This window comes from Petaurus breviceps, unplaced genomic scaffold, assembly GCF_028583685.1.
Source record: "Petaurus breviceps papuanus isolate PSGF00001 unplaced genomic scaffold, PetGlider_PUasm1.0 156, whole genome shotgun sequence".
NCBI classification, from domain to species: Eukaryota; Metazoa; Chordata; class Mammalia; order Diprotodontia; family Petauridae; genus Petaurus; species Petaurus breviceps.
In genome coordinates this window covers 11,839,319-11,853,898 of record NW_027185720.1, presented here as the reverse complement: position 1 = coordinate 11,853,898, position 14,580 = coordinate 11,839,319, and the positions used below count along the sequence as shown (strand labels likewise).

The following is a 14,580-nucleotide window of genomic DNA, read 5'->3' as shown; positions in this document are numbered from 1 at the left end:
TTGGGGTTAAGTAACTTGCTCAAGGTTACACGGCCAGGTGTTTCTGGATGGGTGCTAAGTGACTGAGCCTGGGATTTGATCTCCAGGTCATCCTGACACTGGAGCTGGTGCTCTTACTTGCTGTGCTACCAGGCCACCCCTCCCCCCCCCCAGTTGTCTCTTTTTAGAATCACAGTTTTAAAGCTGGCAAGGGGCCTTGAGAGGCAGCTTGGCATAGTGAATGGACAGGCATCTTTAGGATTGGAAGCTTGGGATTTGAGTATAGGCCTCTGAGGCCTCACATGTGCTGGCTGTGGGATGCCCAGCAAGGCACTTCATTTCTGTATTCTCAGAAAGTCACTAAGACTGGAAGTTCCAAGATGACTGCTGATTTGCCTTAGTAGAAAGAACTGCTTCACTGGAAATTTCCCACAGCAGTTGAATCATAGGTCTAGACCAAACGAAACAGGGGACCCTTCTCTAGGTCTGTCACATGGTCCCAGAGTTTGGACTTGCTTGCTTGTCAGGATGTTTGTTGCTCTCCTTGAGAATCATTTCAGGTAGTTGAATTTATAGTCCAAAGTGTCCTTTTGAGCACATGATCTTCTTTCCTTCTTTTTGAGAACAAAGGGATGGTTGACTTTCAGAAAGGCTTCCAGGGAAGGCTTACATCTGTTCTTAGCAGTTATCACTTACATTTTGGTCTTTGCAAAGTGATGAATTGCAGTTGTGTTGGAGTATCTCTTTTTGGACTATCTCTTTCATGAATCTTCTTGTCTTGAAAGCAGAAGAAAAACTGTGTCTTCCTGGTGAGGCTTTTGTGAACTTGCCTTGGTCACTGTTCCATTGTAGGACATGAGGGCAAAAATAGAGGGTTGTGGCCATGCCCATTAGGATTTTAGGTTTGAGTTGCTGCTGTAGTATTATATCCATTCATCATAAACTGGTTGTTAAGCATAAGAAGGAGCTATTTGTTACATAATTAATTGTCTGTGAATTTTCCTGACATTTTTATCATTCATAGGAATGGAGTCACTGCCTGTTTATTTGCTTGCATTCCTCAAAGTCATTGTTACTGATTCTTTTGATGAATTTGGGAAATGAATTTATTTGGTAATGCTTTTGAACTTGTGAACTCTTTCTGTATTATGGGGAAATTGGGAAGGCAATTATGGGTTGGTAATTAATGAACTAAATATACAATTGTTAGCATAAATGTTTATTATAGAGAGAATTATTCACTGTTCATTTCAGCAGTTCAGCAAATCTTTACTCATGTTGCCATTTCTCTTCTCTCTTTCAACGTTTCTTTCTGGGGAAAATGGTATACTCTCTGACCCCTGTTCTTAACTTGATGTTTTTACCTTTGCTCATGCTGGCCTATATCCATGAAATAGATTCCTTGCCCTCCTTTTCTGCTTACTAAATTTCTTTCCATTTTCCAAGGTCCGGTTTAGAGGTTACCTCTTCTATGAAGCTGTTTCTTATGGCTTTAGGAGAAATTGTCTCTTCCTCCTCAAATTTCCCAAAGCATGCTGCTTGGCTTTTTCTTTTTTTTTAAATCAGATTCTTTTGTATTTACAGGGCCTAGCATGGTAAATTTTAGAACTTAACAAAACATTTGTTGAATCTAATTTTCAAAATTTATTTTTTAAATTCTGAACTTAAACATCAAATAAAGTGAGCATCTCCGTATATATTAAGAATAAAAAGATGATGGTACATGTATCTGCAAATTTCTAATGTACATCTTATTAGTAAACTATCCTGCTTATCTGTGATTTTTTTCTGATATTGTTTCCTGTATATTTTTAGAAAAATGCTTCATTGGCCTGCTTTTCTTGCTTTTATTTTTCTTTCTTTTTATTGACTACTTTACTTTCTTCAAGAAAAGAAAAAATACCCTTAAGAAATTTGCATAGTCAAGCAAAACAAATTCCTCCATTTACTGTGGGATTGAAGCTAACTCTTCTAGGGCCTGCTGAGTGCCACACACTGTATTAGATGCAAGGCACACAAAGATAAAAGGACACAATCTTTGCCTGTTATTTAATGGAAGAAATAAGATGAGACATATACAGAAGTGTAATAGAAAATAGATTTTGTGTGCAAAGGATCAGTTCCAACAAAGTGATCACTGCTTTCTGCTCCAAGTTCAGGCTAGTCTCCTTCCCAGTAGAGACACTATTGTGAGTTGAAGACCAATATTTTTGTTCTCTAGGCTATTATGGGATAAAGTGATCCTTTAAAAAAAATGGAAGAAGGACTTCACAGTGAAAAAAGAGAAAAAGCCATATCTGAATCAGGAAATCAGAAAACGAGAGACTATGGCCCTGAAGAGAAAGGAAAGGAGGGACATTGAACATTTGGAGCTAAGTAATAGATGCAGAAGGGGAACTTGGGCCCCCATGAACAGGAAGGTAGTTGTTTGTCTTGCGTGGAATGATGATGTTAATCAGTCCCCAATCATTTACTGAGGTCCTCCTATGTGCCAGGTCCTCTCCTCAGTGCTGGGGATTCAGAGAGAGAAGAAAACCAATCCTGGGTCCCAAGGACCTCCTGGTGTAATGGGGAGATGATATGTGCACAATTGTGTATAAGGAAGAGCTGTACGAGATGAGTTGGACGTCATTGCAGAGAGAAGGCTTCTTGCAGAAGATAGGATTTTAGCCTAAGACAAAGGAAGTTAGGAGGCAGAGCTGAGAGTGTTTCAGACATGGGGGACAGTCAGTGAGTGACAGTGCCTGGAGTGTGGACATGGGGTGTCTTAAGTGAGAAGTAGTCAAGAGACTGGTGTCCCTGGTGGGGAAAAGGTATCAGAAGCCTGGAGCCAGGGTCCAAAAGGCTTGGATTGTCCAGCAGCAGACTTCATGTTTGATCTGGAAGTGGTAGGGAACCCTAGGAGTTACCTGCAATTTAGGAAGACCGTTTTGATAGCTGGGTCTCCGGAGATTCATGTCAGGGAAGTCAACCAGCCAGCTACTGTGGTAGTGCAGGCATGAGGTGATGAGTCTTCCTCAGGGTGGTGGCAGTGTCAGAAAAGAAGACCAGCATGTGCTGGACAGGTTATGAAGGTTGAATCCACAGGACTTGGCAGCAGATTAGCTGGGGAGGGGAGAGAGAGAGCAAGACTCAATGATAACACCTAAATGGTGAGCCTGAGGCCAGGGAGGGTGGTAGGTGCTCCCACTCCAGTGGGGAAATTAGTAAGACAGGAGGATTTGGGAGGAAAGAGAACAAGCTCAGTTTTGGACCTGTCAGGTTTAAGTTGTCTCCAGGACATCCAGTCTGAGATGTTCACTTCATAGTTGGAGATGCAAGACTAGGGGTCAGCAGAGAAGTTAGGCCTTAATAAATAGATTTGAAAATCATTAGCATAGAGATATTAATTGAATCCATTGAAGCTGATGAGATCACCAAGTGAAATAGTACAGAGGAAGAAGGTGGCTAAGGACTGAGCCTTGGAGGATACTTGTGGCTAGCAGGTGTGTCCTGGATGAAGGTCCAGTAAAGGGGACTGAGAAGGTAGGCAGGAGGAGAACCAAGAGAAAGTGGTATCCCAAATGCCTAGAGAGAACAGGGAATCAAGGAAAAGAGGGCAGTTGACAGAGTCAGAGTCCAGAAGGATGAGGCTTGAGAAAAGGCCATTGGATTTGATATTTATTAGATCATTAATCATTTTGGAGAGAGCAGTTTCTGTCTAATGTCTGAAGCCAGATTGTAGAGAATTAAGAGAAGGCAGAGAGTGGAGATCCCTATTGTAGAGGCCTTCTCAAGGAGTTTAGCCACAAAAGAGAGGAAAGATGTGGGATGTGTGGCTTAGCTGAGGGTTTTTGAGAATGGGGAGACATGGCTGTGTTTGTAGGCAGTCAGGGAGCAGTCAGTAGACAGGGGATTGAAAATATGGCATAGAGGGCATGCCAGGAAGGCAGCATGCTGAGAGACGACTAGAATGAGAACACTTTTGCATGTAAAGGTTAGGGTTAGGAGAAGGGTCACCCCTTTGTATGAGCCTGGGGTGAAAGAGAAGATGAGGGGGGACAGTATCTGAGTGCGCGGAGTAGGGCAGAGGCAGGAGCTGTTGGCCAAAATATGAAACAAAATATGAAAAATATGAGTTCTCCATTGCTAGGGTGGGGGAGGGGAAGCCCTGGGCTGTTTGAAGAGGGATGAAAAGGTTTAGAAGAGCCTGGGTGGTGAGTGGGAGAGGGGTGTAATTAGACTTTTAAATGACCCATCCTTCTGATAATCCTGGAGGGGAATTTTGTAAGGCTCTTTTGGGGGATGGTTTAGAGCATTAATCACATAAAAATTGGATTTTTTTAATCACTCATCTTTCTTCAGTTTGCTGCTACGGTAGTAAACTGGAACTAGTTCTAAATTGTTGCCTTGCTAACCTGTGTATTGAGTTTGGGACCAAGAATGTGTGTGCATGCTGTGACTTGACTATCGTGTCCTCGGACTGGATTTTCCGTCTCCTCTGGTGGCCACAGAGGCGTTACATACTGCAAGGAAGGCTTTCTGTAGAGAAGACATTTCTGAATAAAGCTCTGTGTTTTTTATTTGCTCAGGACTCAGTATGAAAACAAATTCTTTTCTAAGTTTGGACTTTGATGCTTTGCTTCTCTATTGCTGTTCTAGGAAAGGGCTGTGTCTTTTCAGGGGCCAGGTCCCTGCTTCTACCACCTCCAGGATCGGGCCCCCCCCCCCCCCCCCCCCACACACACATAGCAGCACAAGCTAAGTCTCAGTTTGCTGTGCTGGACAGTGTTGAGTGAACAAGAGACCGAAGTATTCACTCTTCTTCCTTGCCTGCTGTTGATAACGGATTTCCAGTGTGTCACTAGGCTATGTTATCTGACCCCATTTTCAGTGATTCTTTTGCTTTATGTCTTATAGAAGCCCTCTCTCTGTGGGTATGTGTTTATAGCTCGTTAGTACATGTTTAGTACAGTGTTTGTTTAGTACATGTTCCTGTCCAGGCTTCTGAAATACGATGAAATGAATTTTTTGCTTGTGTGGTTTGTGTTAAGGATGCCCCCGCGGAGAGAGACCAAGATAGATATTAGGGTGTCCTGAGAGTATAGGGAAGAAGGAGGGGATGACTGAGCACAGAGAGAGGATGAGAGATGAACTCCTCGTTTAAATAGATGGTGTCAAGGTTGTCAGTAAACTGTGAGGAAAGGTTATCTGTGGAGGAAGCTAGGATGAAGTGGGAGGTGTATGAGGAGAAGGGCTGGAGCAGCCTGGGGGGGGGGGGGAAAGAACAGAGGGCTCTTCCTGGTCATCCTCCACTAGACTTAGGAGGTAGCTTTTCCAAACCCTTGGGTCCTCATCTGTACAATAAAGCGTTGGCCTAGATGACCGCGGAGGACTCTGTTAGCTCTGACCAACAGAGATCTCCTTGAAGGGAAGCTTGCTGAGGACTTGAGTCTCTCTTTTCGGGCCTGGCTGTTTTATCTCAGGGAGGTCTCTTAGATAGAAGTATGGTCAAGGACATCAGTCAGAGAGAAAACAGCTGCTTATTGGACCTTAGTGAAAAGTTCCTCATTAGTATGTGCCAGAATTTAAGATAACGTGCTCACTTTTCAGCCTGGCATTTAAAACTCTTCACAATACACAGCCTCTCCAAGGTTTTTTTTTTTCTCACACTACTCTCTTACATATTCTGCTCTACATTTTAGCAAAACTGGATCCCTAATCTAGAGGTTCAGTCTTCTGCCTCCTTGCATTCATTTACACAAGCCAGCCCCCATGTGTGGAGTGCATTCACACCTCATCTTTGCCTCTTAGGATCCTTTTCTTCCATCTTAATTCAGGCTTCTTCTGGGAAAGCTTCCCTGATTCTCTTTCCTGCCCCTCACAACTCTATTATTAGAATTCTCTTGCTAATTATTTCTGTGTCTTGTATTTTGTATTTTTCAGTATTATTTTGTATTTTTAAATTTGTGTGCATGCTTCTTCTCCACCCCCCCCCCCAATCCATTCTGAAGTAGAACAGAAACCCTGTGAAAGCAGGGACCCTCCAAACATTTATCTGAACATCCCCAGAGCCAATGTAGCAGAGGGGATAAAGTGCCATCATGGTAAAGCCTTCTTTTGGCAGAGGTTTAAGATGGGTGGGAGAGACTAGCTGGCCGTCAGAGGAGAAAGAGGGCATCTGAGTAGGAGGGTCTGGGGGCTGCGTGTGGACTGAATTTGGGTGGTTATTTGTCTTTAACCATTATTGTGGTTGTTTGGCTTGCATTCCTTTTGGCTTGCTGCTCTCCAGGGATAATTGTGGGGCCCTACCTTCTCCTGCTGCCAGATAAAATAGATGCTGGTGTTTCATGCGTGGCTGAGTGCCGAATGATTTCTCTGTTAGCAGTGGGAGTATAACTGTGTGGGCAGCTCTCATAGTGTTGCCTTAAGTTTTTAGGATCCCTTGGGGTATGGAGGAAAATGATGTTCTGTTTTCTAATTCATATCCAAACTGGTGGCTGAAATGAAAAGGGGAAGGCCAGGAGGGAAAGTAAACTGCCATTGAGTGACAAGAATATAAAAGTGAAGTAGAAGTGTATTTGGAGAGGTGTGTTATCTGTAAAACCCAGGACTCTCCTCTTCTTAGATGAATACGGAATAGATCCTCAATAGCTGTTTGTTGAGCAATCAAAGGACCTGAGGGTTAATCATAACTGGCTTGGGGCTGGACTTCTAAGCAAATGATAACTTGGGCCCTCAGACAGAGAGGAAGCTGGGAAAGTTGCTTAGTACTGCCACTTTGGAAAGGTTCTTGTGTTTGTCATTTTCAAAACTAAGGAGCCTAGCAGTCTAAGCATAGGATATTTTAGATAAATTTGGACTTTTCTTAATTTGTGGTAAATTAAGAAGAACTGGCACTTGTTCACTGGGCTGTTCTGATCTAACACTAGGGGTAGGACGTGATTTGGGGAGCCATCCCCCTTATCAGAGTTCCCAGGAGGTAGGATTGTTTGGATGGTAGTTCCTGGGCCAGCCTGGAGATTTAGGTCTCCTGGAATGGGTGGACAACCTAGTTAAAAATTTGATAGGTTATTCATCTTATGGCATTACATTCCAGTAGGACTTTCACTGGAATTAATGTGGGTGTACATGTCTGTTATTTGTAAAAATCAGAGCCATACTGAATACCACCATTCCCCTTAGACTTTAAATGATTGGTGAATCAGCAGAAAACTCCCTAAAGCTACTTGGATTTGATTGATGATGAGGCCCACTTCCTCTGGGAGGAATTTAGCAGGGTTGAGCCAGGGTTATATACAAAGCAAGATCTGTGGACTGGGTTAGAGATTGAGACCATTTTTTTCTATGCTTCTTTCTTTCTGTTCTGTTCAAAGTAACCTGAGGGAAATCCGTTGCCTATTTTGCATTCCCTTCTTCCAAGTGAAAGATAAGGGGATGTTTGCACCACAAGTATCAGGGGTGTTATTGGTGCACAATAGACCCTGTTTGAATCAGAGATCATAGAATTACAGAGTCCTAACGGAAGGCCAAAGAGTAAACCCAGTCACCCTCAGTCTTGGAATTTATGGTCTCTGAGGTGGAAAGGAGAAAAGGCTCCTCCTAGGTGTGACCCTGAAGGAGTTACTGATGTCCTTGTAGAGAATAGGGAAGATAGAAGAACAATCAGGAAATGGGGCCCAGGGCTATGGAGGAGAAACCTGGACTGAAGGGGTAGGATTCAGAATATCTTCTCCAAAAGTGTCCTAAGATAGGACAGAACTTACCACAATGATTGAAAACTCCCAAAGGAGAGAGGGAAAGGCAACGGGCACATCTTTGGCAAATCAAGAGTGCAGAGACGAGATCAGGGTAGATTCATCTGTCCAGAAGGCACTTTATCAATTCAGTGGAGCTGTTTGTTGGGCTCCTGAACTGTGACACAGAGCTTTGTCCAAGAATATACAGCAAATTAGTGACAGAAGTGGAACCTCAAACAAGACTTCTAGAAGGAGTTTGAAAAGGAAAGACCAGAGCATCAGGCTCTAGATGGAGAGCTGGGAGGGACTTGAGATGTAATTTTGAATCCAACGCCCTTATTTTAAAGGAGCCTAGGGAGGTTTGTCAGGGACTTTTCCTTTATCACACTGGCAATAAGGAGCAGAAAGTGGTGAGCCGGGATTCAAACCCATATTCTTCCTGTTGTATCAAATGCTGTGGGGTCTGAAGCTGCGAAATGATGGAATTAGTTTAGACCACAGCCATTGGTTCATTTGACAGATATTAAATACTTACTATGTGTAAGATGCTGTACTAGAAATTCTGGAGGTCCAGACACAGAAAGGACATGATGCTTGTATGGTGTCTTTAGGAGGAATTAGATAGAAATGTTCTAATGCAGTAGAATCCGATCAGTGCACACATTTGGAGCAGGTTGTTGGAAAAGTTCTGAGGAATTGTGAGTGAGGTGTCATGGTTGGAAGCAGTTCATTTAAGCTGGGTTGGAGCTGAGTGGGAATTGTGAAGAAGGGGCAGGGGACATTACAGATGTAGGTAGTGTTATGAACCGAGGGACCAAAATGGGAAAGTGTGGAATGTATTCAGGAGATAGGGAAGGATCAAAGGGTCCCCGAGAAGGCCAAGAAGGGAGGCCCCAAGCAGCTTACAGAAGCCCTTGAATGGAGGTTTTTGTGGTAGTAAGTGGAGAACGATTGAAGGTTTTTTGAAGTGAAGAATGATGTGGTCAGAGATCTATACCAGAAATCAGGCTACTAATGAACGTTTATGTAGTGCTGCTTCTCCATTGCTGCAGCACCTTGGAGTGGGCTCTGCTGTTATTATCATCCATTTTACAGACCAAGAAACTGAAGAGCTGAGAGCTTGTGACTTGTCCATGGTCACCCAGCCAGTGCAGACCAGACAGGGCTTTGCCCTCTAGGATCTAAATCATCTGGCAGTTAAGAGGATGATTTGGACAGAAGAGGAAATGGGAGGCAGGGAGATTGTTGAGGAAGTTATTGTAGTTATGACAACACCTGCTTAGGCAGTACTTTGTATTATATACTTTCTTCACAACAATAATGTGAGGAGGGTAATGCAAGTATAATTTTCCATTTTACAGATGTGGAAACTGAGGCACACAGGAAGTCAAGTGACTTAAGCAGAGTCATAGAGTTTGTAAGGGTCTCTCAGGATTCCAAATCTTGGGCTTTTGCCACTGTCTGGGCAGGAAAGAAGAGGGGCCTTATTAGGTTGGAGGCACTGGAATGATGTCATGGGCAGACCATAAATACCTTTGCTTGGGTTTGGGCAAGAGGCAGAGCATGAGGGTATAAGCCTGGGTGAGTTGTTGGATGGGACGGTGCTGTCATTAACAGGAATAAGAGAGTCAGAAGGGAGTTGGGAGAAAAGTGAAGCCTTCGGTATTTGGCAGCTTGTGATCAGTAAGCATTTCTTAAGTGCTACCTGTGTGCTGGTCCCTGTGCTCAGTGCTAAGGACATGAAGCAAGGTCAAAGACAGTCCTTACTCTCAGAGAGCTCATAGTCTCATGGGGGTTCAGTGTGAAAACAGCATGTCTGCAGGATGAATGGAGCTGCCAGAGGGAAGAGACTGGCACGAAGGGTGACTGGGCACGGTTTCTTGTGGGTGAGGGGCTTTGAGCTGAGACCTGAAGGAAAGAGAAGGATTCTGAGTGTCAGAAATGAGGAGAAAAAGCAAGAGGGGAGGTTTGGGATGAGGACTCGGACACAGGGAAGTTTGGGATGAGGACTCGGACACAAGGAGGTTTGGGCAAACATCTCCCCTTCTTTTTTCTTGAGGGAAGTTAAAATCTGCTGGACACAAGCCAGAATTCTGAGTTCTCCCCCCATGTGTGGCCACCACGAATCTGTCAGGGGCCTTGTTGGTATTTTGCTCCTCATACTAGTAATTGCTGCATTGGAGGAGTGGGGAGGTTCCCACAAACCCAGAAACAGATCTGTGTGAATGCTGAGTGTGAATGCATTTAGAAAGAGCTCTGTCTTTAAGAAACAAGCAGTAACTCCTTGATCTGCTGTGGAGCTTTGATTGGCCTATGTGCTGCTGTTCACCACAAAGGATCCTGGCTGGTCCAGTTTTGTTCAGAGGCGAGTTGGGAGTCAGCTTCCTTATCCCTAATTTGAGATGTATTAGTGTTTAGGGAAGGCAAGATAGATGCCTTTTGTGCCTTGTATATCTCTTCTACAGATGAACTTTCTGTCCTTCAAGAGCAAGTGTGACACTGCAATTTCTGGGACTCCCAAGCCATTGCTCCCCCCCCCCCCATTTTCTCTCTATCTCTCTCCTCTCTGTCTCTCTTTCTCCTCTCCTCCCCTCCCCTTCCCTTCTGTTTCCCTCCTCTGTGAGGGTGTTTCCTGCCTTGCCAGGTTAAGGAGCTTTGAGAGGATCATAGGATTTGAAGGGACCTTTTACAAACATGATACAGCAGAGGTCCCAGGACATGAGGTAACTTGCCCAAGGTCAGACTGCTGTTAAGTAAGTGGCACAGTCCAATTTGAGCTCAGGTCTTTTGACCTCAGATCCAGTACTCTTTCCATTTCCAATGCAGAGGCTAGTCTGTTCTACCCTTAAATTAGTTAGCTTATGAGAGAGCAGGACTGATTTTGGGAAATAATCAGGTTAGTGATTAAGAATTGTGCTGTTTTGGGGGTGAAGCTCTTCTTGTTTGGCATACACATTCAGATGAGAAATGTCAAGACAGAAGAAGAAAAAATGAGCTTCTTCCACAGACGCTGAGTAGGAATGGATCCCACTGGGATATGGCATTATATGGGATGAGGGCAGATCCCCAAAAGAATTAATTTTGGCCAATAACAGATTGTGCCATTCCTGTTGTTAGCTAGGGACAGTGTTGTGTGTGTTGGGGCCAATCCCCTAACTTTACATTTGCTTTTCCAGTTTCTAATTCCCAGAGCTCTATGGGATAAACAATTGGTTCTGACCTGTCCTGGGCACAACTTTTGTACCTTTGGTCACAACATTCTTTGTATAAGTTGTCAACCTGGTGGCAGTTTGTGGTGACCCTGTCCCTTCTCTCTTAGGTCCTTACCTGAGCATTTAAATTTGTTGGCTTAATAAATATCAGTGCCAGTCTTTCAACGTTGCAGTCACTGTGTTTCTCAGATCTTTTGTCTAAGTGCTGTAACAGTATATAACAAAATAAAAACAAACCACAAGTAGTCTGTAAGGGAAAAAAGGAAAGCACAGGCAGAGGCCTGGAACGTGGGTGGGGGCACTTTTCTCCCAGTGCCATGGGTCTGGAAGGCCAATGACATGCTGGAGGTTTCTTCCCTTTTTTACACAGATTTTGTTTACAATTTTTGCTGTACTCTTGGTAGAGAGAGCTGGATATTGTGAAAAGAATGCTGACTTTGGGCCCCAGGACTTGGAGGCCTTTCCACGGGCAGGTCACTCAGCCTTCTGTGCTCTGTAGGGTTATAAATCATGGCACCTTCAACACTCTGTGCAGCCTTCAAACTTTACAGCTGAGGACGTGGAGGCGAAGAGGGGCCAAGGGACTGGTGCAAGGCCAGATAGGCAGAAGTGGCAGAGTTCAGGTGAAAGTGCCAGCCTTTGGACTCCAGATTTCTTGTTCTTTCTGTTCCTTCTCTAGTTTTCTTACATGTTTTATGAAGAAGTTGATTTCTGAGAGCCTGTCAGTCATGTGATCCTACCCCATAGAGACAGGTAGTGGAAAGAGAAGAGAAGGGTAAATCTAAGAGGGTTCTTGGTATATCAGAAAGTAACATGGAACAGGTAGGAAGCTTCTCAGTGAAGCACAAAAAGGGGTTATGTTTCCTTGGCTCGTATGCAGGAGATGTGTGATATACACTTACAAGCTAGTGGAATGTATGTAATCATTATAGTTGTTCTCTGAATGCTTTGCTGAAGGTTTCCATTGTTGTTGTTTAATTGTTTTAGTCACGTCTGACTCTTCATGACCCCATTTGGGGTTTTCTTAGCAAGATACCGGAATGGAAGATTCCTTCTCCAGATCATTTTATAGGTGGGGAAACTGAGGCAAACAAGGTTAAGTGACTTGATCAGGGTCACAGTTATGGAGGTGTCCAAGGCTGACTTTGAACTCAGGAATATGTCTTTCTGACTCCAGACCGGCTACACTACCCACTGCACCATCTAGTTGCCCTGTTCCAGTTCTCTAAATCTTTTGTGTGTTACAGCACCAGGAAAAGGACTCTTAGTAATGATGTAGTACCAAAAGGAGAGGGGAGAGAAGGCTTAAACATTTATCTAGTGCCTTGGTGTGTCAGATACCATGCTTAGTGATTGTATAAATATTTTCTTGTTTGATCCTCAACAACAACCTTTCAAGTTAGGTGCTAATATTATCCCTGTTTTACAGTTTAGGAAACTGAGGTAGACAGAGGCTAAGTGACTTGTTTAGGGTCAAATAATTAGTAAGCGTCTGAGATTGGATTTGAACTCCAGTCTTCCTGACTCCAGGCCCAGTGCTCTAGCCACTTTGCTTGCTATCACTTGATTTGGTGTTAAGGCCCTGGTTTCTATGGACATTTCAGGCTTGACTCACAAAGACTTTCTTAAATGGTTCATACTCTCCCACTCCCCAGTTACTTTGCACTTAATTTCCAAATATGTATTTGGAATCTACTTATCTGGGTACATGCTCTAAATCAAGGATGGGGTACCTGTGGCCTTGAGGCCACATGTGGCGGGCTAGGTTCTTGATTGAGGCCTTTTGACTGAATCCAGGTGTTTTTTTGTTTGTTTTTTTGGCTTTTTGGAGGACGGTTGGGGTTAAGTAACTTGCCCAAGGTCACACGGCTAGTTTTTGTGTGTTTGTGTTAAGTGGCTGAGGCCGGATCTGAACTCAGGTCCTCCTGGCTCCAGGGCCAGCACTCTACTCACTGCGCCACCTAGCCGCCCCAGAATCCAAGTTTTATAGAACAAACTATTATTAAGGGAATTTGTTCTGTGAAGTTTGGATTCAGTCAAGGGGCCTACCTAGAGGGCCACACGTGGCCTAGAGGCCACAGGTTCTTTACCTCTGCTCTAGTCTGCTTCTTCCTCCCCAAGCTGGGACTGTTTGGCTTTCTGGTTTTTATACCCCTACACCCAGTTAGTATCTCAAACACAGCACATCGGTCAAATCCTCGTGAACTTCTACACAAGCCTGTGTGATGGAAAAGAAAGAGTACTGAACTGGGAATCAGGGAGTCTGGATTCCAGTCAGATAGTCAAGAAGTATTTATTAAGCACCTGCTTATGTGCCAGGCCCTGTGCTAAGCCTCAAGATACTTAGAAATGCCAAAGACAGTCCCTGCCTCAAGGACCTTATAATCTAAAGGTGGAGCCAAGAGGCAAACAAAAGTGTCCAGAACAAGCTATAGACAGGATAAACCAGAAATAACTGAGAGTTGGAAAGCACTAGAATGAAGAGGGCGTCGGAAAGGCTTCCTCTAGAAGGTCAGATTTCAGTTGAGACTTAAGGAAAGCCAGAAGGCAGAGATGGGGAGGGAGAGCATTCCAGGCTTGGGGGAAGAGGCAGAGAAAAATCTTGAGCAGAGAGAGATGGAACATCTTGTTCTTGGAACAGCCAGGAGACCAGAGTCACTGAATTGAAGAGTCTGAGGCAGGTTGGGGGTGGGAAAGGCAGAAGGGAACTAGTGGAGGTGACTGAATGGAGGGATGTGTGGAGCACAGGTGGAGTTAGGGGGAGACTTGAGGCAGGCTCTGTCCAGGTGTGAAGTGCTGAAGGTGCTAGCAGTGTCAGAGGAGAGAAGCTCTGCGTTACTTGGCAGTGATACCTTGTGCAAGTCACTGAACCTTTCTTTCCTTAGTCAAGTGAAGTAGATAGAATGCTTGTTCTGGAGACTAGAAGACCTGAGTTCAAATCCAGCCTCAGACACTTAGTAGTAGTTTTCTCACCCTGTGCAAGTCACTCAACCCCTGTTTCCTGTGTGCCTAAAAACTTCTTTTGGATCACTGCCTTGTCATGGCAGAGGGGCTTATGTAACCCAATGAAATCATGAGCCATGTTGTGCAGTTACCTAGGACAGACAGGTCAGAGTGGAGAGCTCTGACCAAAAAAAGGGGATCCACTGGAGAAGGAAATGGCAGAGCTCTGCAGTATCTTTGCTAAGTAAATCCAATGGAAAAATCAATACTTGGGGTCATGAAGAATTTTGACATGACTGAACAACAAATTTTGCACTCCCATTTTTCATGAAAGCACAGTATCAAGGTCTTTTTAAAAATAAAAACAGACCTTTTGGGCAAAATAAAACTTGGCATTTTACCTTAGGTAAAAAAAAATTCTTTTTTAGAAATAGAATTTAATAATAGGCAGCATTTCTGTAGTCCTTTAAGGTTTACAAAGGGCTTTGCATGTGTTATTTGATCCTCACCACAACCCTGGGAGGTCAGTGCTATTATGACAGATGAGGAAATTGAGGCAGGTAGAGATCAAGTGACTTGTCCATCGCCACACAACTGAATGGCTTGAAGCAGAATTTGAGCTCTGGTCTTCTTGATTCCCAAGTCAAACAAATCACTTTTATTTGTTGCTTACGCTTTAGGGGAGGCCAAAGGGGAAAAATACTTGCTTTTAAAAAGGCATATAAGAA

At 43.9% G+C, this 14,580-nt stretch overlaps 1 protein-coding gene and 1 long non-coding RNA gene across 10 annotated transcripts in view; one reads left to right on the top strand and one right to left on the bottom strand.

The window, feature by feature from the left end:
• On the bottom strand, positions 1–7,955 carry LOC138156739 (uncharacterized). Its single transcript, XR_011167214.1, has 2 exons — positions 7,725–7,955; positions 1–3,084 (listed from the first exon to the last, which is right to left on the bottom strand). It is a non-coding gene; the product is annotated as an uncharacterized lncRNA (long non-coding RNA).
• RBFOX2 (RNA binding fox-1 homolog 2) overlaps positions 1–14,580 on the top strand; it is a 331,281-nt gene that overhangs the window by 44,736 nt on the left and 271,965 nt on the right. The gene's annotated exons all lie outside the window — the stretch shown is intronic.